Source organism: Alligator mississippiensis, chromosome 5, assembly GCF_030867095.1.
Source record: "Alligator mississippiensis isolate rAllMis1 chromosome 5, rAllMis1, whole genome shotgun sequence".
Taxonomy (NCBI): Eukaryota; Metazoa; Chordata; order Crocodylia; family Alligatoridae; genus Alligator; species Alligator mississippiensis.
The window spans coordinates 11500980-11515721 of record NC_081828.1 but is presented as its reverse complement, the minus strand read 5'-3'; the positions used below and the strand labels follow the sequence as shown (position 1 = coordinate 11515721).

The 14742-nt window shown below is 45.1% G+C and overlaps 1 long non-coding RNA gene across 1 annotated transcript in view; it reads right to left on the bottom strand.

Annotated features, from left to right (window-relative positions):
* Positions 1–1390: 1390 nt before the first annotated feature.
* LOC132250737 (uncharacterized) overlaps positions 1391–14742 on the bottom strand; it is a 44525-nt gene continuing 31173 nt past the window's right edge. The window contains exon 3 of the long non-coding RNA XR_009462322.1: positions 1391–1544. This is a non-coding gene — a long non-coding RNA (uncharacterized LOC132250737). The remainder of the gene's footprint in view (positions 1545–14742) is intronic.

The following is a 14742-nucleotide window of genomic DNA, read 5'->3' as shown; positions in this document are numbered from 1 at the left end:
AGGCTTCCAGGAGAGCTGTGGAGCAGATCACCATGGCACCCTCCCTGCACCACCACCAGCCGGGCCGCTGGGCTTACCATGGTGACCCACTCTTGGGCTCTCCTGAAAACCTAGCACTGGGCACAGGGGAGGGTCTGCAGTGGCCGCAGGGAGTTGGGGGTGTGTGGGCAGCCAGTCAGGGGTGGCCTGGGCACTGCGGAAAAGAAACGATCAGGATCAGGCCCCTCGGAGCCCTGGTGTGAGTGGCAGCTGTCAGAAGGAGGCCACCCCACTGCCTGGCATGAGCCTCCCGTGCTGCCAGGCATGTCCTGCCACCAGCCACCAGCTGCCACTGGTGTTGGAGCCACAAGGAGCCTTGCTCCTTCCTTCTACAGTGTGACCCTCCCAGGCTGACAGGTGCCTTCTGCTGCCAGCTGCACAGATGCCTGCCTTCCTCCCTCCCACCTGTCTGCTTGCAGCTGACGGCTGGCCACAAGCAGGAACCAGGGCTGGGGAGAGAGTCTGCGCTGGCTTGGCTCTGTGACAGCCCAGGGGCAGGGCCTGTTGGGCGCTCAGCCGCAGCAGCCAGGTGCCAGGCAAGTGCTAGCACATCTCCCTGTGGGGCAAGGCTAGCAGGGAGCCACAAAGGTGCCTGGGATGCTGGTGGACAGCGATCTAACATGAATCGATAAGGCATCTGGTACAGAAGTTCAATGCATCAGTCTAACCTAAATCAGGTTGAGCGTACATCAAGCCAGGTCTATCTTAACCCAATGGTTATGCCATTTTTAACCCATTCTATGTTTAACCTCTGTTCTGTTATGGGTGTTAGACCAGTTTTCAGTCACTTTATGTGTAATACCTGTACCTGGCCCTTAGTGACTGGTGGGGTAGAGGAGAAGAAGGGTTAGAGCCCTACTCACGGACTCCCCACTGCCCCCCCAAATGTTCATCAAGGATTATACAGACTAAAGAGGGACATTTTTCATTAGCAATAGTCTTGAGCCACAGCTTTTAGATCAGATTCCAGCATCCCGAATTTTATCTACATTCCACAACAAGGCATTTTGACAAAGATCCCTCTGTCTGATTTCCAAAAGGACTACATTTAAATCCAGGCTGCAAAACATCTGCTTTCTGAGGCTGTTGGAATGAGTCTTGAAAGTCTTGCTATTATCACTAATTGACCAGGTAATTTAAGATATCAGATCTATTACAGATTGCCATGGAGAATTATCCTTTAGTTCTGTTTGGTCAAAAAAAAAATAGCAATGGTTCCTGAGACTCTACTCACCTACCTATTCCCTTCAGGGCTCAACCCATCTCCAGCCATTACTAGCACTATATAAATCCAAATGCTGCCTGTTGACTCTAAATAAATAAATTAAATAAATGGTACAGAAACAAGACATATAGCATTGGGCTAAGTTTTTAGTGCTCTATGGAGGATTTTTCTCCCCGGCGGATGCAGGAGAGAGCATTCCGATGATGCTTCAGCATATAAGGAATCTCAGATGTTGATCGGGAAAAGTGTCAGCTTCTGGCAGAAATGACTGAACAGGCTTCTGGAAAACAATGAGGGGGAGAAGAAATAGATGAAACACTTTGTTTACCAGGTCATTACATCAGCACCATCATGGAAAAAAATGCAAGTTCATCTCACTTCCCTGGGTTCCAAATCACTATCGCTGCTGGAGAAAACAGCAGTATCCTTTTTTCCTTCTGAAGGATTTGGAACTGGAACATGTATTAGCACACAGAAGAGTTTGGACTTTGATGAGCTTCATCCAATACTCATCAAGCACTTAACACCCCTATCCTTTGTAACATCTCTCTAATTCCAGGCACGGGGGAGATTTTTTTTCCAGGCCAGATTTAAACACACAGTGGTTGAAGAGCTCCTGCTAATTTATGGAATCACCATGGAATAATGCGTGGCCTCCCTTGGAGCAGCGAAGGTTTTCTGCCCAGAAAGGATTTGTAGCTATCTGTCCCTTTAATTGTTAGCATGTGCCACTGGATGGAGCGGAGAGGGAAAAAAAAGACTATGCATGGGCCTTTAAAGAGAGCGATTTCCTCCAGAGGAAATAATCACTTCAATTGGCAAATGTCACTCGGGTTACACAGGAGTTGTGGCTCTCTGAAAAAAATATACCCACAAGGAAATGTCTGGACTAATTTAAGCATGTCTAAGTTATCAGCATCCCTTTCAGGGAAGGTTTCAGTTTGCGCACACGCAGTTCTTCTAATAAACCTTGTATTATTTATATACAATTATTTATTCTTTCAAGGGTTGCTGGAGATTTCATGGAACAGTTCAGTATAGAAGGGCTCCACTGGGCCTGGCTGCATGCATTTGAGTCTTTTTATATTTGCTATAACAACCTCTAGCCAGAAAATTTGATCAAAACCAGTTGCCGGCTTCCCAAGGAAGGGCTCTGATAAGAAGAAGAGAGAGGCTTGTGTGCTGGGGAGAGGTCACAATGCATATTCAAAAAGCAAAGAATGGTTCAAGTAATATTCAGTCCATGAATCTCTCTCCCTGATGGCCCCAAAATTCAGAAGCCAAAAAAACCATCAGCCATTTGGTTAATCTCTACAAAACCATCTTCCACTGCCAAGCTGGGGGTAAAGTTAGATGCTTAGAAAACTCTTTAAATTGTAAAAAAAAACCTTGGCAATCCCATAAGATTAAACTTGCCAGGAACTGGTTTCCCTGCCCTGAATCAGGATGAAAAAAGTCAAAATTTCAAAGGTTTTTCTCAAATGAATGATCTAGAAAAGAAAAAAAAAATAGACTGGCTAATTTCCTTTCATTCTGCCCTCTTTACTCTTTTCCTTGCCTTTTTTTTTAAGTCAAATTTTGAAATGAAAAAGCTATTTTAAATGAAAAAAATCCTAAAACTTTGCACCTTGAAACAACCGTTACATGTTGTCACTCTTTTTCCAAATCAGGAGCTTCATCCGCTCATGCTGACAATTTTGGTTTCGAGGGGAATGTCAATGTTCTTGTCAAGGAAAACAAGACATTAAGGATTTTCCTGCCAGACACATTGCAGATATTAAATTCGTGAAGGCCCTTGCTCTCACTGATATCAGCAGGAATGATCGGACCCCAAAGCCACACCTGCAAGCCACAGGAGATAAATAGCATCTCCATTTTACAAAACAGGACCTTTGTGGCACAGTTAGCAGTGGTGTAACTACCGGTGGGTCAAGGGGTCCCAACTCCCAGGCACTAACTTATGGAAAGGTGCTGGAACAGAGAAGAAGGGGCTCAAGACCTTGGGATCTATGGCCCCCAGCAGGGTGGACCAGGCAGAAGTGGGCAGAAGCCAGCAGCCATGGGGTGGATGCAGGAGGGACGCTCAAGGCTTTGGGACAGGAGGGTGTGGAGGGAGAAAACAGGGAGCCTGCAACCAGTGGATTAATCCCACCACCAAGTCTTGCATTTTATATTGTAGTTCAGCACGGCTTTCAGCAGCACCTTCAAGCCTCCTGCCTGCACCCCGTCTGCTGGGTCTTGGCCACTTCCAGCCAACCTGCACCAAAGCCTGGAGTCCCTCTGCCAGGTTTGTCTCTATTGCCCAGACCACCCAAAATCCTGACAGTGAGGTTCGATTGCATGCTCCAGCCACACAGAGAACACATGATTTACCCTTTGACCCATGCAAATTTGGGTCCTGAGGCAGCAAAGCACCTAAGCAAATAGGTTTCAGTTCAGCAAATAATTTAAGAATACCACTCACTTTCAAGTATGCACAGAGTCCGCACTGGAGTACCTTAACTAGGGGCAAAAGTCTGTCCAGTTAACCTAATGTCTATGAGAAAGGTGCATTGTCCCAAAGCCACAGCTTCTTGCTGGAATGAAAAGCCTCTAGTTAATGCACTTATAAACAGCGCCACATTTGATGAGAGCAATGCACTTATAAACAGCGCCACATTTGGTGAGCTTTTATTTAATTTTAAAAAAATGTATTTAAAAAAATGTTAAATTGGCCTTGCATCTTTGGACCATATCCTGCAACCGCTCCAGGGGACTAGATTTAACAGCCAGTGGGAAAGACTCCAGTTGACTTCAATAAACACCGCACCACACCCCTTCTGCATGCAGACTAGTCCTTCCAGGACCCGGCTTTCATAATTCCACGTAAACCAAAATAACTGCTATAAACAATGAGGTGTTTGTGTGTATAATGGGAAGGGAGACTAATTAAAAAAAAGAGGAAGCAGATCCTTTTGTGTGAATTCAAGGGGAATCCATTCCCTTCTCAGGGCTAGGAATTCCTTCCCTCTCAGGGCCAGTAATTCATTGGGAAGGTAACTCAGAGATGACATTAGGGAGCTGTCCTTCACAACTGTCTCCAGCATAATTTTGGCATCAACAGTTTCTTGAATTGAATCTGATTTAGATGCGAAGTCCACTGACACTTCATTTTTTTTTATGGTTTAATTTAGCATTTAGTTTCCGTTGTAATCTGATTTTATTACAGTTGTTGCTAGTAGAAAATCTATCCACCTATTACTAGCACTACATAAATTCAGCGGCTGTCTTAAAAAACATTTCTCACACATATGAGCTTCAACATTTCATATGTAATGTGTCTACTTGTTGATTATGCTTGCTACATGACTCAGTGCCCTGACCTTTCCAGAGGAAGTATTGTTTCAGTGTATAACATACTGCTAAGGAAACAAAATGCAACCCTTCCTATAACTATACTGCATGGCAAAATAGTAATGACTTTAGAGTATATTCTTAAATTGATGAAGCAGAGTGGACCATAAGACTTACAGTCCTTTTAATTAGGAGTATTAGCTAACATATTGAGTTGAGTATATGTGTTTTTAACAATAAGCTAACGTAGACATCTTTCTTAAAAATCCCATGGCATTTTTCCAAAAGTAATGAATCAACTTAATTGACCTGGCTAATTTAGTTATCGGAAAAAAAAGTAATTTTCACCCACTTAAGAAATTTCATTCCAAGTTTCAATTTGTTAAAAGTATTCTTTACTTCCCGTCCTTAATGCACGCATTTCTACTGCTAAGCGCTCTAGAACAGATGTCATGGTGCATCCTAGAAGTGGTTGCATTTCATTGTTAGGTCAAGGTCTGCTTCAGTCTAGATTGTTTAGGCAATTATTTCAGGTGGAGGGCTGCTTACTGAGTTTTGGTGAGCTGTCGAGGGCAGCATGGGTAGCTTCGCCCCATAACAGTTGCCCCGTCCCCCAGTCACCATATTAGGACCAAAAGTCCCACCCCCAATCCCTGACCTTTGCCAGCAGAAGTCCCTCCCCTTGCCCCAGGAGTACGCCTCTTGGGAGGGAGGGTGCTGCAATCTTGAAACCAGAAGAAAAAAAAATCCTATGCAAAAAAAAATAATAAAACATCTACTATAACTTATTTTCATTTTATTTAAAAATATTTGTGTACTGATTTATGTGTTTGCAAGGTGTATCTAGAGGAGACTGCATAATAGCTCAAGATACAAAACCTACTGTATATTGTGTGTGAGCAGTAAGAGAGCGTATGTGGGGGGTGTTATTGGGGAGCGGGTATGTGTATATGTGGATGGGTGTGGGGTTATGGTAGGTGGTGGAGTTGGGGGGAGAGGGGCCGGGCCACTGGCTCTATAGATTCATAGATGTTAGGGTCGGAAGGGACCTCAATAGATCATCGAGTCCGACCCCCTGCCTAGGCAGGAAAGAGTGCTGGGTCTAGATGACCCCAGCTAGATACTCATCTAACCTCCTCTTGAAGACCCCCAGGGTAGGGGAGAGCACCACCTCCCTTGGGAGCCCGTTCCAGACCTTGGCCACTCGAACTGTGAAGAAGTTCTTCCTAATGTCCAATCTAAATCTGCTCTCTGCTAGCTTGTGGCCATTATTTCTTGTAATATCACATACCACTCTCATGGACTGCGTGTGAGCCTCACGCGATGCAGCCAGGCAGACCCCGCGCCCATGCATCACCCTCCTGCTGACCCACCGTGGGTTCCCGCCAGCCCCCGGGCACCAGCATGGGCTCTGTACTCCCACCTGCTGCCACCACTCCCCTGCCCTTTCCCTGCTTTCCCTCCTGCATGCCCACCTGCCACTGCTGCTGCCACTTCCCAGCCACCACGCCACCACCACTTTCCATGGTCCCCCGCCACTCAAGGGCACAACTTGGCCACTATTACATTCAGGTGCCTTTGACTCCACAGCTGCAAGGACTGGGTGTCCAGTTCCATCTGGGTTGGGCTGACTGCAGGTAATTTGGTGCTAGGTCATTAGTGGTCATCTGAAAAGGCCTAATGCCTGAGGACATCTACCACCTGAAAGTGAGGAGCAAATGGAGGGCCAGGATTTGGAATCCAACTAGAAAAAAAAAAAAAAAAAGTTATCAGGATGATACAGATCGTATCTGCTGCCGTCACAGAGTTCAGCACAAGCTAACTGACTCTGCTCACGTGGCTTTTGCAGCTCTCAGTGCGATCTGTGCTGCCGATCTCCAGTATTAGCTATTCCCCAGCTAGCTGCATGCTACACTGCAGTCACTGCTGTGTGACCCCCCTGTGAAACAGTTCAGTCTTGAAAACCCACTGAGAGAACATATTTAGGTGCAATGCAGGAAGAAATATATATATTTTAAAGTATATCTAAAATATATCATTTTAAATGCTGCCTTTATTGCTCATGGGATAAATACGATCTCCTGCCTGCTAGCTCCTCCAGCCTTTAACTGTTAATACAGAACAATCAGTTAACTAGATGCATTCTTATTAGCAGCCGCACGAATACGTGATGCATAACGTACATTCACTGAGCTGGGTACGCACAGCTAGCACAAAGCATATTTCCATGGAGCCATCTGACAGTCTGTCCCCATGTGTCTGAAGTGTCCATAGTACAAACAGTCACAAATTAGCTGGCCCAGGATATTTCTGTCAAAACAAACAGCTATTTATCACTGTTCTAAACAACACGGATCAAGTCATAAATCAGAAAAATTACCCATCTAACCCTAATGTATAGTATCTCCTTTCTCTTAAAACCACATCTGGTACAGATAACGGCTGCTAAGAGGCGCAATTATTGCTGTGACTTGATGGCTGTTAGATTATTTTTAAGAACAACGTATTATGCTTGCACAATATCTTGCCAATAACTCCCTGCGATCCAAGGAGGACAATGCATTCCCTCAGTTGTTATGGGGTAAATGGGACAAAGGTTGAGCAAGTTGCTTCCTTGCCTCAGTTAGACCTGCACTAAATATAAAACTATAATTAAAAAAAAACAAGAGAGAGAGAAACATTCCCACCTCCATGCAGCAAAAGTTTTGTGGCCTTTTTTTTTTTTTTTTTTTTTTGCCCCTATAGATAAACTAAATTTAAGGACATTAAGGAACCTCTTGAGAAAACGCAGAGAGGAAGCCTGAATGTGAAGTGAACTTGCAAACAAAAAGCTATTTTTGGTTGGTGGAAAGCGGGGAGGAGGGGCTCGCAATATTGGACAAACAATACAAGGAAGTGTCAGATGCTGGCTGCAGGGGAGAGCGAGTATCCCTTTGTCGCTGGCACACCTAGTCTGGATTTAAGCACGCTTACATTCTCAGGCTTCTCATAATTCCCAGATCTGGGTCTTTGCCCCTGTCTGCTGCAACGGTTCAACAACTGGGTTTAGGGCCACGCATGACTTTGGCCTTCAGGCAGATCAATCAATCGTTGGTGGCAACTGGCTCTGAAGTGTTAAAATAGACGGGGAGTTCAAGCATGCAGTAGAAAGCAGTTGATATTATAAAATAGGCTGGATCCAAATAGCACCGGCTATGCACCTAACTGGCACCAGCCTAGAAGGCACAAATATAAAGAGCAGAAGCAGAAGGTCTCACGCTAACCCGCAGCAGACCGTCCTAAGTTCAAGCCAAAGGAAGTCTCTGCTCCTGTCTGCCCCAGAGGTCCTTTGGCTGCCTGATGGGTCAATGGGTACGTCTATGCCGCCTTTGTGCCAAGCCCAGGAGTTCTGCCCACATGCTCGACCCACCCTCTTATTCCTGCCACATGTCTGCCAACTCGGTCCTGGAAATGAGGCAGCATAGCTGCCTTAAAAGTAAGCAAATGCCAATAGACATAACTGAGACAGAATACATCGGGGTGAGGCTAGGGCATCGGCTCAGAGTGGTTTTAAGACAGCTACGTTGCCTCAAATATTTTGATAATGTAGGCACCTGAAAAACTTTGTCAACTCTCAGTCTAAGCTCCTGAAATGGAAGTGAGGCTACTAAACCATTTAGATAACACTGCATCATTTAGGTAACTAAATCATTTAGGTATACTTGATAACTTTCCCTTTGCTTCTACAGCCACATCTGAGTTTAGCCACCCCAGTTCATGTTAAATGTTTGCTGGACCTGCTTGGTTTCACATGCATCCTGGTACTAATGAGAGCCTAAATCATTCTTCTAGGAGTTTTCCTTAAATCATTTTTATTCATCTTAAAGGGAGGCAACACAAACAGACATCACTGTGATAAACCTCCAGAGAACAAGAGCATGAAAAACATCCCCCACTTCTGTTGAGCAAAGAAAGGCTCTGGACTCCAGTCTGGAGTCAGCCTATCTGTGCAAAGGGTTAAGCAATAGCTGATGGATAGCATTCGAGTGGCTCTGATAGCACAACATATACAAACAGCAGAGCTAAGTGGGATTAAGCGAACAGCACTGCAGGTTACACGTTGCAAATCAATGGTTCCAGCGCAAGGAGCACCAGCCTCGTATCCAGCAGGAAGATTTTGTTTCCAGGCTGGAGTGATTCTGGACGGCAGTAACTCATCTTAGTTTGGACATTCACAGCAATCTCTCCTGTAGCATCTTCCAAATTTCTCTCTTCCCTGTCACCCACAACCTATAGGCTTGTACAAGGCTGCCATGACCAATCAGGTCTTCAAAAAAACTCCACGTATATATGAAGATTATGTTGTCTGTCAAGAGTAGGGCACGGGCAAATGGTCTGAAGTTGCAGCAAAGTAGGTTTGGTATCTTTTCACTGTTATAACAATGAGACGGTGGAATAGACTGCCTAGACAAGCTGTTGAATATCCATCGTTGGAGGTTCTCAAGAAGAGTTTGGACAGGCATTGGTAAGGGATGATCTGGGTGTAGCTCATGTAGACTCACCCCAAGACTACATTTTTACTACCCAAAGCGGTGCCATGCAGAGACACGGTAAGCTACCTGTGCACATGATGGCTCCAGAACTGGGAGCAGCTTATCCACGTTAGCAAAGTGTTCTGCCACACTAACTAACATGGCTAGCGGACCATTTCCACAAAACAGTGCCTAATGCCACAGAGACCTACCCCCTGGCACCCAAAATTATGGGACGCTTGACATCTGAGTCCTGGTACTTGGTAACTCGGAGACCAAGGAAGTCTCGGAGCCAAGACATGGAAGGGAGGAAACCCCTTCTCAGACATGGAGACCACACCTTGCTTTTCTACCTTAGCAGAGAGGAACTACACTTAATCAGCCCTAATAAAGCCCAGACAGAGCTCAAAATGTGCTTTGTACATGGTGTATCGGTGTTATGTCCACACAACACAATCCTGAGATTAAGCTGTATAGTTTCCTGCCATTGATTTTAAAGCCCCATTTTTCCTAAGGCAGCCAAGTAGGACAAAGGGTCCAGTCCAGCCCTTACGCAGGTGTAAATCAGCCTAACTCCACTGACTTCAGCAAAAGAAGCCTTGACACCAGCAGAGGTAGGGTGATTGACTGCAACAGAGACGTGATCTCCCCTCGGTGTGCACAGCCTTTGTAAAATAAAACTTACATCTGATATACTGCAATGTTATTCCTTTTTGTAATCACTGTTTTACCTCGGAAACCCATGTCCTATACAGTAACATGAGCTAACTGGAGACAGCAGCTGGAGTTACTGCTCTCTGTAAGAACAGGATCGTTGCCAGACATCCCCAACCTCTATGGAAAGTCCAATATCCTGTCTCAGATTGTGGCCAGAGGCAGATGCCTCAGAGGAAAGTGCAACCCCCTCTCTCCCCCCCTAGGCCAATGTCATGCTTCAGTGCTGCCCATATAGTTTTAGAAAAGGCTGAAAGCAAAATGAGTTTATAACCTTTTGTCAGCCCGTCCCAAGGATGTAACTTCACAAATATTTAGGTCAGATGGGGCACACCCCTGGGCTGTACAAAAAAAACCCATGAGCTGGGATGCCACCGCCTTGATGTGTTAGATAAGATAGATGGAGTCACCGGGGACCGCAGTGGCACAGGCATGCAATGATCCCATCAGATAACAGCCAGCCTACAGCACAAGCAGAGCGAGTGTTGTGATCTCTGTCCAATATAAGTCTCACAAAAAAGCCCTAATGAGTGGAAAAAAAGACAGGAATCTAAGCCACACTTCTCTCTCTGCAAAGTATTTAAAACTGTTGATGCATTTTGTATGAGTGATTTTCTAAGACAAACTCATTCCTTCACATGCAGGTGTGGGCAGCCATGGCTTGGAAGCTCACCAACCTTGGGCAAAGTTATCGAGGGAGGGGGCAAGAAACACAGAGTCTTTAACCCTTTGAACATAAGATCAAGCAGCACATTCACCATAGCAGTCACCCAGAAAACCTACGGGAATTCCCAGATCAGCCACAAGTGCCCAGTACAATCGTGAGAAAGTCAGTGCATCTGTGCCTCGGTTTCTCCACCTCACAGGCATGCTGAAAATACAAAAATCCATTAAAAAAGTGGGGAGGTGGATATAAAGGGGCATAAACTGCTCCCTATTCATGATCTGTCTTAGGGCTACTACTGAGTGGGGTGACTTTCCATCCTCCTTTTTTATCCAGACCTGTGGCTTGAAAACCACAATCTAGCTCCTACAAGTATTAACATTATTTCTCAGAAATCCTAAATCGCACCAACATCAGTCCTAAAAGGTCCAGAGTGCTGGAGCCTTATAAGAAAGAATAGCTGAATAGTATAAGACCTTGTGTGACCTTCCCCATCCTCACTAATGTGTGACCTTCCCACCCTCACTAAAAATAACTGGTGCTGAAATGCCTGGATCAATGGGGTGAAACACAATTCTGCTGATGGCTTTTTTTCCCTTGCAACTTTCCTGTGGTCAGTAAAATGGAAATGAAGATGCTCTACCATTTTTTCAGACCTGGGTGAAATACCCCCACACTTCCATCAGGTTTTTGTGCAGGGAAACTAAAACTAAAACCATGAGATGGATCAGAGTCATGTTGTATTTAACATAAAATCTCAATATATTTGAGATGCCAAGGAGGCACAGGGGAATTCAGCTAACTGGTTCTGGATATGACTCATCCCTACTATTTAAACCCACAGATGAAATCCATACTGCAAAAGGGAATCTTTAGAGAATAGTAGGTGGCCCGAGGTTCTGTCACTCAAACTTACAGGGACATTTGGAGACATGGAAAGCCATCCATTTGGCCAATAAATGGAGTGTTAAGTTTCTAGGGAATTGATGTACCAACTGGTGCATCATCCATAAAATTAATCTACATGTATATGGCTTTTTCCACTTTTTTAAATAAGCAGTAATGCCCTTGACATGGTGCAGTCCCTAGGGATTAATGACTGACTGATGTGAATGACCACGGACTACTCAACAACTCCATAGGAACCTAATCATTCATCTCTTGGACGTGGCCGTATATTGGTTTTGGAAGAGGTTCTAATAAATGCAGACGTCTCTTAAGCCTTTCTAATGAAATATCACTTACAACTTCTGCACTCAGTAAAAAATACCTTTATGCAGCAGAGCTACTGCAAGGTTGATGTAAAAAAAGCCATCTGTAGAATATCAATTCTCCTTTGCAGCACCTTGCAAGGTTCTCAGATTGGTTTTTATTCTGTATTGGAACAAAACCAAAACTTCTCAAACATTTTTATGAGAACAGCATTTGAGATTTTCAGTGCAGAAAGACAGAGTTAGGTGTCTGTATCCTGGCAGATAGGGCAGTAGCCCAAAACAGAGGAGACACAGGTTCAAGTCCTTGCTTTACTCCAGCCAGTGTTACCTAGGATGAACAGCTCTGCTCTAAATCAGGCACAGGAGGGTCTCTATATCCCAGGCCAGTGCCCTAACCACCAAGCTAGAGAGCTTCATCGAGGGTCGGAAGGGACCTCAACAGATCATCGAGTCCAACCCCCTGCCTGGGCAGGAAAGAGTGCTGGGGTGCGATGACCCCAGCTAGATGCCTGTCCAGCCTTCTCTTGAAGACCCCCAATGTAGGGGAGAGCACCACCTCACTTGGACGCCCATTCCAAATTTTGGCCACCCTTACCGTAAAGAAGCTTTTCCTGATATCTAACCTAAATCAACTCTCTGTCAGTTTGTGACCACTGTTCCTTGTTACCCCAAGAGGCATCCTGGTGAGCAGAGCATCTCTGATCCCTTGTTGCGTCCCCCTAATGAATTTGTAGGCGGCCACAAGATCACCTCCCAGCTTTCTCTTTCTCGGAGGCTGAAGAGGTCCAGGTCCCCGTTTCTCATAGGGCTTGTCCTGTAAACCCCTAACCATATGAGCGGCCTCCTCTGGACCCTCTAGTGTCTATCAACATCCTTCTTGAAGTACGGCACCCAAAACTGGATCGTCTCTAGCTTACCTTTTAGTGAAATATTTTCTCTCCCTTAAATATTCTGACAAGCTCTATGACCCATACAGGATGTCCATGGTAAGACAGCTTTCTTGTAATGGGTTGAACGCTATCCCAGAAGCAGGAAACACTCAAAAAGCAGATAACCTTGTTTCACTGATCTTCGTTTTCCCTCAGCTGTTAAATCTGTGAATTACTACGACCTACCACGCAGTTAAACAATTATTTCCCAGTTCTGCCCCTATTGTTTCTGAATGGTGTATTGTCATGAGACTAGTGCTATATTTATCACAGGATGTTCAGCCTAGATTTTACAGTTGCCTTGTTTGAACTAGATACTTGTACCTTGTTTGCTGACAATGGCGCAAGTCAACAAAGAAATAAAAATAAATAGGTGTTTATTTAGGGACACGTTTGGACATATTCAAAACATACAAGTGGGACCTCTTCCCATTGGTTCAGCCAGAGGATAGTGGAGCTCTTTAAAAACAAAAGGATTATTTCCTAGGATGGCAAAGTTTCCTTTAAAAAAATACAAAAACAAAAAAACCCAAAAAAACAAACCTACAGAACAGTTCTTAGGAAGTTACACCTCAGTTTGCTTTTACTCCCTCTGAAATAAAAATCTGATTAACTACGTATAGCAGAGTCTGTCCAGAGTCTTTCCAAAAAAAAACTTCTGTATGTCAGACCAGCAGAGAAACTACCCCTCTCCCAAATGCACAAGTTGACCCAAAGCGAAGGGACATGCCATCCAGAGGAACACAGCATTAAATTTACTCCAGGGCTGGCATATGACACGTGTACTTGAGTTGAGTTGGCTGCTTTACAGATTTTGACTCTGGCTTATTGTTCTCAAATCTCTACAAAAAAATTAAAAATGTTTATGTGTAGCGCAGCAAAGCAACTTGTGACAGGTTGTCACGGGTGAAAGAGCCCTGTATAACGAGTGCATACAGTCGGGCTGAACTGGTCAAACTCAGATGGTGAGGAAAGCAATCTCCATCAGAGGGATCAACACCTACTTCTCTGACAAGGATGTCCATTTTTTCTCCTTACTCCTCATGTTTGGGAGACTCCCCTATTCAAATCTTAAAAGCGACCACTTTCTCCTCCTCCAACTATTTTTTCCAAACTTCTCTGTTATGGGGATATATGAATAATTTTCATTTGCTGTTAGATGTATAACTGGTGAAGTGAGACATCTGTTGCCTGCTCAATTTTCAGTTCATCCTTTCACCCTTTGTCCCAGGCCGTGTGTAGACGAAAAGAGGGGCATGTGTGCACGACACTTTAAAGTGGATTAAATGCTTTTGCACTACTTTAATGGTGTTGGTGTTTGCATGAGTCGGCAGCGTATTGTGCAGTAATTCCAGCCGCTGGAACAAATTCGGTGGCGTAACGTGCCTTAAATGACTTGGGGCACAGCAAACTAAAACTCCTTCAAGGAGTTTTAGTTTGCTGCCCTACAGCCGTGGAGCGAAGCACAGCTCCATGGCTCTGCAGGAAGCCTCTGCAGGCAACCCGGCAGCAGCCCGGGAAGGCAGGCTCTGCCTAAGATGTTGGGTTTTTTTCCCCTGGAGCCTGCCTATCTGCCTGAGCTGCACAGGGGCCCAGTGCTTCCCTCCACAGCTGCAGTGCCCCCCAGGACTGCCCAAGCTGGGTGCCGCCTGGGAGGGGGGCCACCACTGCTGCAGAGGGAAGCACCAGCCCCCCGCAGCCCAGGGACTGCTCCACCTGCCAGCAGCTCACCCTTCCCTCCCTGCCACCGGAGAGGCAGGTAAATTCAGGTGTGTGCAAGACACAAGGGCTTAAAGGGCCTTAAATTGAAGCAGGTTTTAAAAACCCAGTGCTTCAAGTTAGGGCCTCCGTTTCATCTACACACACCTCCAGACATGTTTTTGTCCCGTGTGACGTGGGTCTCTCAATGTCTCGATTCTAAGTGAAACTAACCAGAAACCATTATTTTCCATAGAAGATTTCAAGCTTTTGAAGGAAAATGGAAATGAAAGCATTCGTTTCAATTATGAAATGTTACCGTTGTCCTTGATAGGAGCTGCAGTTTATGTGCTTCTTCTCTAAAGCTGCTATGTCTTCTCTGATGACATGACTTTTGCTTGGATGACATCTCCCA